The sequence below is a fragment of the Solanum pennellii genome, chromosome 5 (assembly GCF_001406875.1).
Source record: "Solanum pennellii chromosome 5, SPENNV200".
In the NCBI taxonomy this organism is placed as follows: domain Eukaryota; kingdom Viridiplantae; phylum Streptophyta; class Magnoliopsida; order Solanales; family Solanaceae; genus Solanum; species Solanum pennellii.
This window is the reverse complement of record NC_028641.1, coordinates 19,972,438-19,984,265: the sequence shown is the minus strand read 5'-3', so window position 1 is coordinate 19,984,265 and position 11,828 is coordinate 19,972,438.

The following is an 11,828-nucleotide window of genomic DNA, read 5'->3' as shown; positions in this document are numbered from 1 at the left end:
ACATCAATTTCTTTTTGGATGAAAACCCACTTGAAAACTCAACTTTGGAAATCAATTTGATAGAACTCTTTGAGGAAAGAAGTCTCAAAGGTGAAAGAGATATCATACCTTACTAATTGATGAATATTGATGGTGAAACTTGACTCTTTCCAGCCCTTAAAACCTCCCCTTGGTCTTCAATGGTGTTCTTTACTAGAGAGAGAAAGAAGAGAGAAGGAAGAGAGTTTTGTTTTGTGCGTTGTGATTAGTTTAATGGGGTTGGGGTCTTCATATGGGGGGGTGTTAATTAAATTAATGAGGATTAATTAATCCCCTAACTAATGATCTAACACCTTAGTTAATTAATTGGAACTAATTAAAAATGTACAGAAAATTACAGTGAACACAGATGACACCACGATCGACGGATCGTGGGTCAATCGACGGCCACTGTGCCCTTCCATGCTGCACATCCGTCGTCTTGATCAGAGACTATGAAAAATGGCACCTCCAGGATTTTGTATCATTGACCATCGACAGTGGCATCGATGCACAGTCGATTCACCAACGGCCCATCTGTGGCATCCGTTGCTGACACTATCTTTTGACAACTTTTGCTCACTCTTGCAAGGAACCTCCTCAAGGGCCCTTAGTTGGTCCTTTGAGAGTCTTACCCGGACGTTTTAACCAAGAATTACCTTAAACACATGTTTAACACTGTTTCACCAATTTTTATCATTTTTCAACTTCTAAAAGCTAGTCAAATAGAGTAAGACACGCTAGTACCTCCTTGAACTAGTTTCTGGACGTCATGGACGTTCTTGGACGTTTTGGTTTCTAGACTTCCTAAATGAATTATAATCATTATAATGGAACTTAAAACAGTGTCTAAACCTTAGGACACTTATGTTAGGCTCTAGAACACGTCTTGGATTTTTGAAGTGTTACGATACATATATATATAAGCTTGCCAAGCAGGACTCGTTCAACATGTGTGGTTATGTACTTGGGTACTATAGTGATATACCGTGGTTTCACGGTATTATTAATACTTTTTCCTTAAGTTTAGTGTGTCCAAAAGCCTTTTTGTGCTAATTTTATATAAGTTTCTCCTTATTTGCAGGAAATCTGTTCAAAGATGTATGCGGAGGTTTTTGAGTGAAGAAATGCAGAAGAGACCACCTACGGAGCTTGTGACGGTCCGTCATGCTTGTGACGGTCCGTAGGTGGCAGAGTAGTGCAGCTGCTGAAGGAAGATGGGGAAGTCTGACCAAGTGTGGGGTTACGGAAACCACGACGGTCCACCGTGTCTATGACGGTCCGTCCTGCAGTTTCGTCGTGAAGTTTAGAGAAGTAATCCCAGTACCCATATTCCAAGAGTTTATGTGTTTTGGAACGAAGACCCTCGACGAACCGTTGTGCCTATGACGGTCCGTCATACTTGCCGTCGAGGGGAATGAAGAAAGCAGCAGAAGAAATTGCACCAAGTATGGGACGACGGAGTCCACGACGGTCCGTTGTGACCACGACGGTCCGTCGCGTGGTCCGTCGACCCAGCCGCGTTTTGGCAGATTTCCAGCAATTAGAATTCTTGTTTAATTAGGTTTTTTTTTTTTTATAAATAGTTCGAAAAACCTCGTTTTTGAGGTTAGACACCTGATCGTTAGACTCTTAGATTGTTAAAACTTCGTATTGGTGAACATTGTATTGTGAGATTCTTGATAATCATTAGACTTTTCGTGAGATTATTGATTACTTTGAGAATTCTTGCAAGTGATTTTTGGTGATTAATCAAGCAACCTTTTGGATTTTATTCTTTCTCATTGAAGTAAGTACATGAATTCTTATTTAATATATTTGAATATTGTGTTTATGGCTATGAGTAACTAAACTCCATAACTAGGGTTGTGGGAACCATAGGCAAATAATGAGATAAAACCTAACTAAAATAACAATTCTAGAATAGTGTCTTGCATGTATTAATAATTCTTTCGCTTAGAAGTCTTTTTAACGGATGATCAACGTTAGAACTCGCCTTAATGCTACTTGCCGGACCAAGGAGGTAGATAATAGGAAAAGAATTATTAACATAGATTTAGTGTATACTATCTAATAGGCTAGTATTGATTGGTACGAGGTAAACTTAGTCAAATATATCGAATACGATGCTTAATATGAGGTAAAGATAAGGGTTAGGAAAGCAACACACGTAGCCGGACCAAGGTGCGGAGTGAGATTTTCTAGATGCCGGACCAAGGATTTAGAAATACATGACTTGTCACTTTGCATGCAAGATACTAGGAAAGAATTGTTATAGTTAGAATTATCAAGTTATGAACCTGTGGGGAACACGTAAACCCTAGTTACTTTGATTAATTGATTAAACTCCAACATTCAAAGCTGTTAAGTGTCTCTTTCAATTTCGTTAGTTATTTTCATTCATTTAGAAATAGTAACCCCCCTTTTATTGTATTTACTTTCCAAGGAAGTCATTGACCAAACAATAGTAATAACAGGTTGAAGTTAAGTCTAGACTATTTTCCTCGTGGGAACGATCCCAACCTCACTAGTTGGGTTATTTACTTGACATAACCGCTTTACTTCCTATTTGAGAAGTAAGTTTGAGCGTATCATATAGTCATTTAACTTTGAACCTTTTCCCAGACTTAACAAACGTTAATTAATTTTATCATATAGAAAATCGTAGTTTCCTTGTTCCTCCACCTTATTGCTTCCGCTTCTCCTCATTGAAGCTTATGGCTTTGCTTCTGCTCGCTGCTGCTTCTTCAATTCAGGGAAGTAAAAACTCAACTCTATACCATTACTCAGTCATGATTTCTGATTGTCTTTCGTTTTCGACGTTTCGTACGTAGGCGGTTTACCCAGTTTCTTCAAAGAATCTAGCCCACCAATTTGGTAATTAACATAATAATAATACAAGGGTCAAATTTCACTTTTTTATTTCTCTGCTGAGTCACAATTTTCTCATTGTTTAGGTAGATGGTTTATGACTCGTGTTTTTGTTACTTGTGCCCCTTCTTGTTGCCTCTGCTTTGGTATTGTGGTTGTTTGAAAAAAAAATCATATTTCTCCTCAATTCCTTCTCATAGCCTAAAATTTACTCTTCACTTTTTAGTCAAATTTTTCCTTGAATTAAGGAAATAATAACATTAAATTTGATTCTGCATAAATTTCAAGATTGACATTGAAACTAATTCTGAAAGTTGTCTCATCTATTGAGAATATAAATTTATCATAGATTAGTACTGTGTATTGCTTTTGAAGTATATAATATCTTATCATGTGCTATGATTTTACTCCTATTACAGTAATCCTTTCATTTTAATGTTTGTCTAATTTTGACTAAGCCCGAAGTTACGAAAGTAAATAAGAGTTTTAAATCTTGTGATCCTTAATTTAAAGATACGTAGAATGTGATAAAATGTGAAAGTCTTATCACTCCATTCAGCTGAAAAACCTATAATGCAAGAATCGTTGTTAGTGTATGCGACAGACAACAAAGAATTCACTATTAACTCTAAAGAATACAAAGAAAGTTACAACTGAGAGAACTTTGGGAAGTTAGGAAAATGGATTAGAAGGAATGTAACGACAACAGGTGTAATCAGATACATAATAATAAATAAATTAAAATTAAAATCGATTACAGGAAAGTTGTGGTTATTGTTATGTATTTGAGCTCTAACCAAATTCAGCAAAATGAGCTTCATGTTGTTGGTGCAGCAAGAGCACAAAAATTCCTCGATTAGCTGCTTTGGCGATCTTTCTATGCATGTACGACATTTTGAGCAATTCTAAGTGGTTTATCCATTTTATCATGTTGCCCCGATGTGTCAACCTTCAGCTTCTTAAAGTAATTTCTTCCATTTGTTGAGTTCGATATAGTCTGTTGCCAGGGGGTTTTCAAACTACAAAACTCCTCATTTAGGGACTTGAGTTGGATATTAATTTAAGCTTCTTTTGGTATTTCTGTCATTGAACTCAGTTTCAAGTTCATCTTTTTATCTGTTTTGGTTATAGGGGGTCGGTTGACGTGCTGACCGATGGAATGATCAATTTAAAACATAATGGTCATTTGATAGACAAATGGTTCATCCTATATTGAAGAGCTGCAAACTAATCGCATAATGAATCTGTTGCATCTCTGATTTACACTCGCAATTCTAGCTTAAGAAATTATTAATTGTTAAAGATAGATCATTGTCATAATGTAATTAGCTGATCATATTTATAAGTTGATTTATTGTTTCCTCGGTAAACACTTTCCTGGGTCTTCCATCTCATCCTAATCTCCTGAAGTAATCGAATTCACAAGTTTAGTTTTTCTAAAACCATACTTTTGTATTTGAGAAGGGAGAGAATCCACAGTATGATATGTTGATTCATGGAACCCCGTTGCTTTTTTCTAAACCATGTATAAATTACCATAAAGATTTTACTGTGAATTTAGCTCGTTATAGGAACTCATAAACTTTAAATCTTGAATAGCATCTACTTAGAGGACGTCCAGTAATATCGTTAAATTTTTGTCTAATGTTGTATGTGGAAATATTTTGAAATTTAGTCTTCTAGAGGTTTTTAAAATTTTTTTTTATCCTCTTACAATCTGTCCATGCCATGAACTAACAGAATTACAATGCAAAGCTTTCTGATTTTGGATTGGCAAAGGATAGACCAATTGACCACATATGCAATTTCTATTTACTCTTAATTATTATTACGCTTTACTAAAGCCTAACGTCTATTGGAAACCACCTCTTTACCTTCATATATGGTGTTGTATTTTCAATTCCCTTCTCACCCAAATTTGTCTCTGTCAGAGCGTTTAGCACATAATCTGTCTAATTTGGAAGTCTTTCATTCTTGACACTATGTGTTTTGAAAGAAATTGAAAGTGTCATGCTATTTGGTTTGTTCTATTATATATGAAAGTGTCATGCTATTTGGCTTGTTCTATTATATATCCTACTCAAGAATTACATCTTTTGGTTTAAATATTTCTTCTAACATATACCCCTACCATTACTATATGAGCTCACATATATCCTTCTTTTAACGGAAGTCAATACTTAGTTTTAAATTTCCCTTATACTTTTTACTTTAAATTTTCTTTAAAAATATTTAGGGGTATACATGTCACATCCAGGGGAGCACCCCCTAGATGTAACCGGCGTCAGCGTCCTCGAAGAGGATTAAGACTAGCCTCTTACCACTCCTAATTACATTTCATAGGTTAAATTAGCGAAAAATTTAAAAGTTTTAAACTACTTCTACTTTGAGGTTTACATAGACCTCTCACTTACATATAATATATAATTAGCGAGTATACATACACTCCTCGTATAGGAAGCAATACATAGGCGTCTACTTTGATTTCACATACATAATATAGCAATATAAAATTATAAGAAGTCTAAAATACGTCTCATGTTAAATCATCTAAGCCGAATACAATATCTTGGGTTCAACCCATACTTCATTACAATAAAGTCCTCATATAGGCATATACAAAGTCAACAAAGGAAGAGAATGAACTAAATTGTCTTTAAGACTAAACAATATTCAATAGAAAGATAGTGTCATCATCCTCGGAAAGTGAGGACCTACCGAACTTAAAGAATAGGATTCCAAGCCTTCTTCAATGCCCCCTAAAAGATTAATGGTCGGACCTACATTTTGTAGTAAAAACAAAAGATGGGTTAGTACACTTGTACTAAGTATGAGTATATGCACATAAACATTTGAAATCATGCTAAAGAGGACATTTGTTCAAAACCTTGCTAAAGTACTTTGAAAAGTCTTATGCACAATTATAAACCCATATATACCAACAATTACGAAATCCATAAGTCAAACTCATGCACAACACAAGACCAACCTCAATAAGTAATAGTCAAGTAAATATGTAAAGAATTCATAACTTCATCACATAAGCAAGACCCTTACTCATAACCCACCCTTTAGCCAACAAGTGCAATGACCAAGCAAAGTCCCATAACCTTACTCAATCAAGTAAACCAAATAAAGGGTCACAAGTAATGTCTAACCCTACATAACATAGCATCAATAGTAGTTATCATCATATTTAGCAATATAGACCAATAGCATGTTCATAATAGAAACTAACATAATATAGAATCAATAATATGTAAAGTTGACATATACATAATAGTCACTTTATAAGATCATAAGCTACCTAAGTAAAGGCACAGGTAGAGTCTCATACCCCTACCTAAGCTAAGTCAAATCTCTCAAGTCACCCTAGTTAGTATTTACTCCATTACTTTATTTTACTTTCCGGAACACATACCTTAACTAAAATAGACCACATAAGCTAAGTGTGGAATCCGATATTGTAAAACCTTACACCAATGGAAGGTGGTCTACCAGCCAAAGTAGTACCAAACATGAAAATAACATCTCGGTGGATCCACTAGCTAGTATACCTATGGTGACAACATAATTTATGGAGCTTGGGGGTTGTTATCGAAATATCACTCTATGCGCATTTTGGACTATGAGGCTATCCACCCCGTGAGGAATATGGTAAACCCTACCTTCCCTCCTTGGGAAGGCGTCCCTCATCTACAAGTTCACTCGGTGATAATTTAGAGTCCCTTTTGAAGTGTATTTAAGCCTTTATTAATCATCACAGCTTAGTTTAGGTCATATGAGAATAGCTTCATATATAGTTATAGTCATTATCTCAATAGGAATTGCATGAGAACATCCTTTCATGGCAACCCTCATATGTGAGATTAGAATTTCGTCATCATCATGTCATAATAAGGCACATAGGTACTTAATAACCAACCATATATCATTTCATCTTAAGCATAATCTCACAATCACATAGTCAAGACATTTCAATTCAACATCATATCAACAACTACTTAGGTCATTCAAAAGACATACTTCAATTGCACTACATCATCAATCACAAGCCATCATAATTGAAGTAAAGGTTAGGATCATGAAGACTTACCAAATCTCCTTTAAAATCCATAATCATGGTCTTACCATCAACCAACTGATTTCATCCAATAATAGGTGTAGTAACATCATTCAATAGTAAATAATATGTTAACTAGATCAATTGCATCATCACTATCCAAATTAACTTCAATTCATAACCTAGGCTTAGGGGAAATAGGTACACCATAAAATTTTCAAGAAGTAGATACAATCCCAACAATTCATTACCCTAGGCAGTCCATAGATGAATTAGAATAGATAAAAACAAGTCTAACAATCAATAGATTCATCAATTCCCATCAATTTATAAGCAAGATCCAAGATTTGGAGAATTTGGGGAAAGGGACATGATCTACATGAAATTGCATCAATTAACCAACAATCTACAATTAATTAGTCATAGGCAATCACAATTTATCATCAATTTAAAATTTAGAAGAGAACTCATCAGAATAGAAAACCTTTGGAATTGGGTGATTTAGAAATCAATTTTGAAAGGACCTCTTGGAGAAGGAATCCCAAGAGTGAAGAACTCATACCTTAATGCAGATTAATCCACGAAATTAAAGTGAAATCCTAAAGAAATTTGTCTTCTTCTTCAACCTTTATTGAATCTTCAATGGAGGATTTTGGGGGAGAGAAAGTAGAGAGAGATGAGAGCTTTTGGATTTGTTTTGGGGATTGGGTTTAGGTGAGTGAAAAATGACTTAAAACTGACCCTTAGGCTATATATAAGCACCCCTAAATTACCCAAAACACCCCTCACTTAATTGGATCTTTTTGTGAAGTCAAAATGTTTAAAATAAGATTTCAAAGAATCTGGAACGTGGCTTCGCGTCGCGAGGCTGATTTCTGATTTTATTTTCTAAATCCCGATTGAGGCAGTGAGCCTCGTGGAGTGCACGCGTCACGAGGAAAAATTTTCCAAGTTGCGTGGCAGCTGCGGGTCGCGCAGTGGGTGCCAAATCTAGGTTGCCGCAAAACTATTTTGGCAGCATGCCTACCCATGTTGGGGTCCTCCTCAAGGACCCTTCTTTTGGTCATTGAACGTTTAGAACCTCTATACTACATTTTACCTATCCAAAGTATGTTGATAAGTTTTAGACTTCATTTGACCCTCTCAAACTTTCACCAAACATAACGACGCCAACTAGTTCAATTTAGGTAGTTCTGGACGTCATGGACGTTCTTTGGCGTCTTCTCTCTAAAACTTCTCAATGACTTATAAACGTTACTTTAGGTATTAAACCAGAATCTAAGCCCCTAGACACTTGTTTTAGGCTCTAGATTAGGTCTTAACTTTTTGGAGTGTTACATTATCCCCCCCCCCCCTTAGGAACATTCATTTTCGAATGACACAAGACTTTTAAAAGGGAAAGGATAGACTCAAGACTAACAGCCCAACCAACAGTATACAACATCAACATGAGTTACAACTAAAGGAGTGTTACACAACTCCATTCAACACATAATCATGGCATTTACACAAATGACTCAAAGCATCAATTTTCACACATAAGGCTCAATGATGAATTTCCTTCTTACAACAACAACATGAGCTCAACATAGCTTTCAAGAGTCAATTATGTCAAAGTTCCTTTCTCAACATATCAACATGTTCAATATCACTTTATAAAGGCAACAATATACCACATACACAAAATAGTGCAATTCAAGCAAAAAAAACATTTTTCCATTATAGTTTATTTTAGCATAAACCTTTTAGCATAAACATGCATAACTTTGCAAAACAAGTGAAATTCAAATCAACTTATTATTTTTATTATTAATTGAAATAACTAACCTTAGCTAGTAAAGAGATGAGGATAATGGGACTTCATATCAGCCTCGACCTCCCATGTTGCTCCCTCAAGTAGATGGTTTCTCCATAACACTTTTACGAAGGACACCTCCTTGTTCCTCAACCCCTTCACTTGTCGATCAAGGATTTGAACCGGAACCTCCTCATAAGAGAAGTTCTCTTTCACTCCAAGACCTTCAATAAGAATAATTGACTCGGGGTCACCAATGCATTTCTTTAGCATAGATACATGGAAAACCAGAGAACTGAACATAGCTCACTAGGTAATCTCAACTCATGCCAACCCTTTGAAAAATTTCATAGGGACCCACATAATGAAGACTTAACTTCCCTTTCTTGCCAAATCTTACCACCCCTTTCATGGGCGAAATTTTCAAATACACCTTATCACCTTCTTCAATCTCTAATTATCTTCTCCTATTGCTGGCATAAGACTTTTGCCGACTATAGGCTGTTTGCAAGCGATTTCTTATTAGGTGGACTTTGTCCAAGGTCTTATAGATCAAGTTAGGACCAAGAAGCAAATATTCGCCAACCTCAGACTATCTGATTGGAGACCTACACCTCCTACCATACAAAGATTCAAATGGAGTCATGGATATTGAGGAATGATAACTATTGTTATAAGAGAACTCAACCAAAATCAAGTGCTCATCCCATCTGCCCTTGAAGTCTATGATACAAACTCTAAGCATATCCTCAAGAGTTTGGATAGTATGCTCCGCTTGACCATCCGTTTGGGGATGAAAAGTGGTGATCAACTTCACTTGAGTACCCAACCTTTTTTGAAACGGTCTCTGAAACCTAGATGTGAATTATGCGCTCCTATCCGATATGATGGATAACGGAATACCATGTAGACTTACAATTACATCTATATAGATCTTTGCATAATCTTCCGCCGAGTAAGTGGACTTAATGGGAATAAAATGGGCGGACTTGGTCAATCTATCCACCAGCACCCATATAGAGTCATTTTGCCTTCGAGTCCGAGGCGAACCCACTACAAAGTCCATATTGATGTCTTCCCACTTTCAAGCGGGAACTTGGATTTCTTGAAGTAAAACACCCGTATTTTGGTGCTTGGCTTTCACTTGTTGGCAATTTAGACACTTTGCAACAAATTCCGCTATGTCCTTTTTTAAGCCATCCCACCAAAACACTTTTCTAAGGTCATGATACATCTTAGTATTACCTGGGTGAATCAAATAACGGGACCCATGAGCTTCCTCTAGGATTCGATTTCTCAAATCATCCACTTTGGGTACACAAAACTTTCCTTGGTAACTCAAAACACCATCCCCCTGGGACAATAACTCATTAAGCTTACCAAGGACTGATTCCTTCAACTCCATCAATAATGGATCAAGGTATTTCTTAGACTTCACCTTCACCACCAATGATGATTTGGATTTATGATGAACCACAATACCACCATTTGGAGAATCTTCCAATCGGACACCCAAACGAGCCAACATATGAACATCCTTCACTAGGTCTTTCTTGGCTTCATCTACATGAGACACACTACCCATAGTCATATGACTTAGTGCATCCGCAATCACATTGTCTTTACCGGGGTGATATATCACACTTATGTCTTAATCTTTCAACAACTTTAGCCACCTTCGTTGTCGGAGATTCAACTCCTTTTGGGTAAATACATATTGAAGACTCTTATGGTCGGTATACACATCAACATGAACCTCATACAAGTAATGTCTCCATATTTTCAACGCAAATACCACGGCCGCTAACTCAAGGTCATGAGCTGGATAGTTCTCCTCATGCACCTTAATTTGTCTAGAGGCATAAGCTACTACTTTCCCATGTTGCATAAGTACAAACCCCAAGCCCACTCGGGATGCATCACAATACACAACGAAGCCCTTGGTACCCTCTGGTAAAGTCAACACCAGAACGGAAGTAAGTCTATCCTTCAAGATTTGGAAGCTTCTTTCACATGCCTCCGACCACTCAAATTTCACACTCTTTTGGGTCAAAGTAGTCAAGGGAGATGCAATGGACGCAAAACCATCCACAAACCTCCTATACTATCCCGCTAGACCCAAAAAGCTTCTTATATCACTTGGATTCAATGGTCTAAGTCAATTCTTGACCACCTCGGTTTTGCTTGGATCAACCTCAACTCCCTCTCTAGAGATGATATGACCAAGAAACGCCACCAACCTCAACCAAAACTCGCATTTGCTATAATTGGCAAATAATTGGTTTTCCTTAAGCATTTGCAACACCACTCTCAAATGATTCATGTATTCACCCTCATTTTTCGAATATACCAAGATGTCGTCAATGAAGATAATGACAAATGAATCAAGGTATCTTTGAAACACCCTATTCATAAGGTCCATAAACGCCTACGGGGCATCAGTGAGGCCAAAGAACATTACTAAAAACTCAAAGTGACCATATCTAGTTTGAAATATCATTTTTGGTATATCCTCACCTCTCACCCTAAGTTGATGATACCCCGATCTCAAGTCAATCTTAGAAAAGTAGCTTTCCCTTGGAATTGATCGAACAAGTCATCAATCCGAGGGAGAGGATACTTGTTCTTAATAGTGACTTTATTGAGTTGGTGATAATCAATGCACATTCTAAGGGACCCATCTTTCTTCTTCACAAACAATACCGGAGCACCCCATGGAGAAATACTAGGACGAATGAAACTCTTTTTTAGTAAATCTTTGAGTTGAGCCTTCAACTTTGTCAATTCGACCGGAGCCATCTGATAAGGAGAAATTGAAATGGGGTTGGTATCCGGTAGCAAGTCAATATCAAAATCAATTTCCCGTTCGGGAGGAACACCGGGAAGATCATTAGGAAAGACCTCCAGAAATACCCTTACTACGGGGACCGACTCAATGGGAGGAACTTCAAAGTCTAAATCTTTGATTCTCACAATGTCGTATAAACACCCTTTAGAGATAAATTTACAATATTTTAGACAAGAAATGATACGACCTCTAGAAATAGAATTTCACCCTTCCACTCAACACGGGTTCATTTG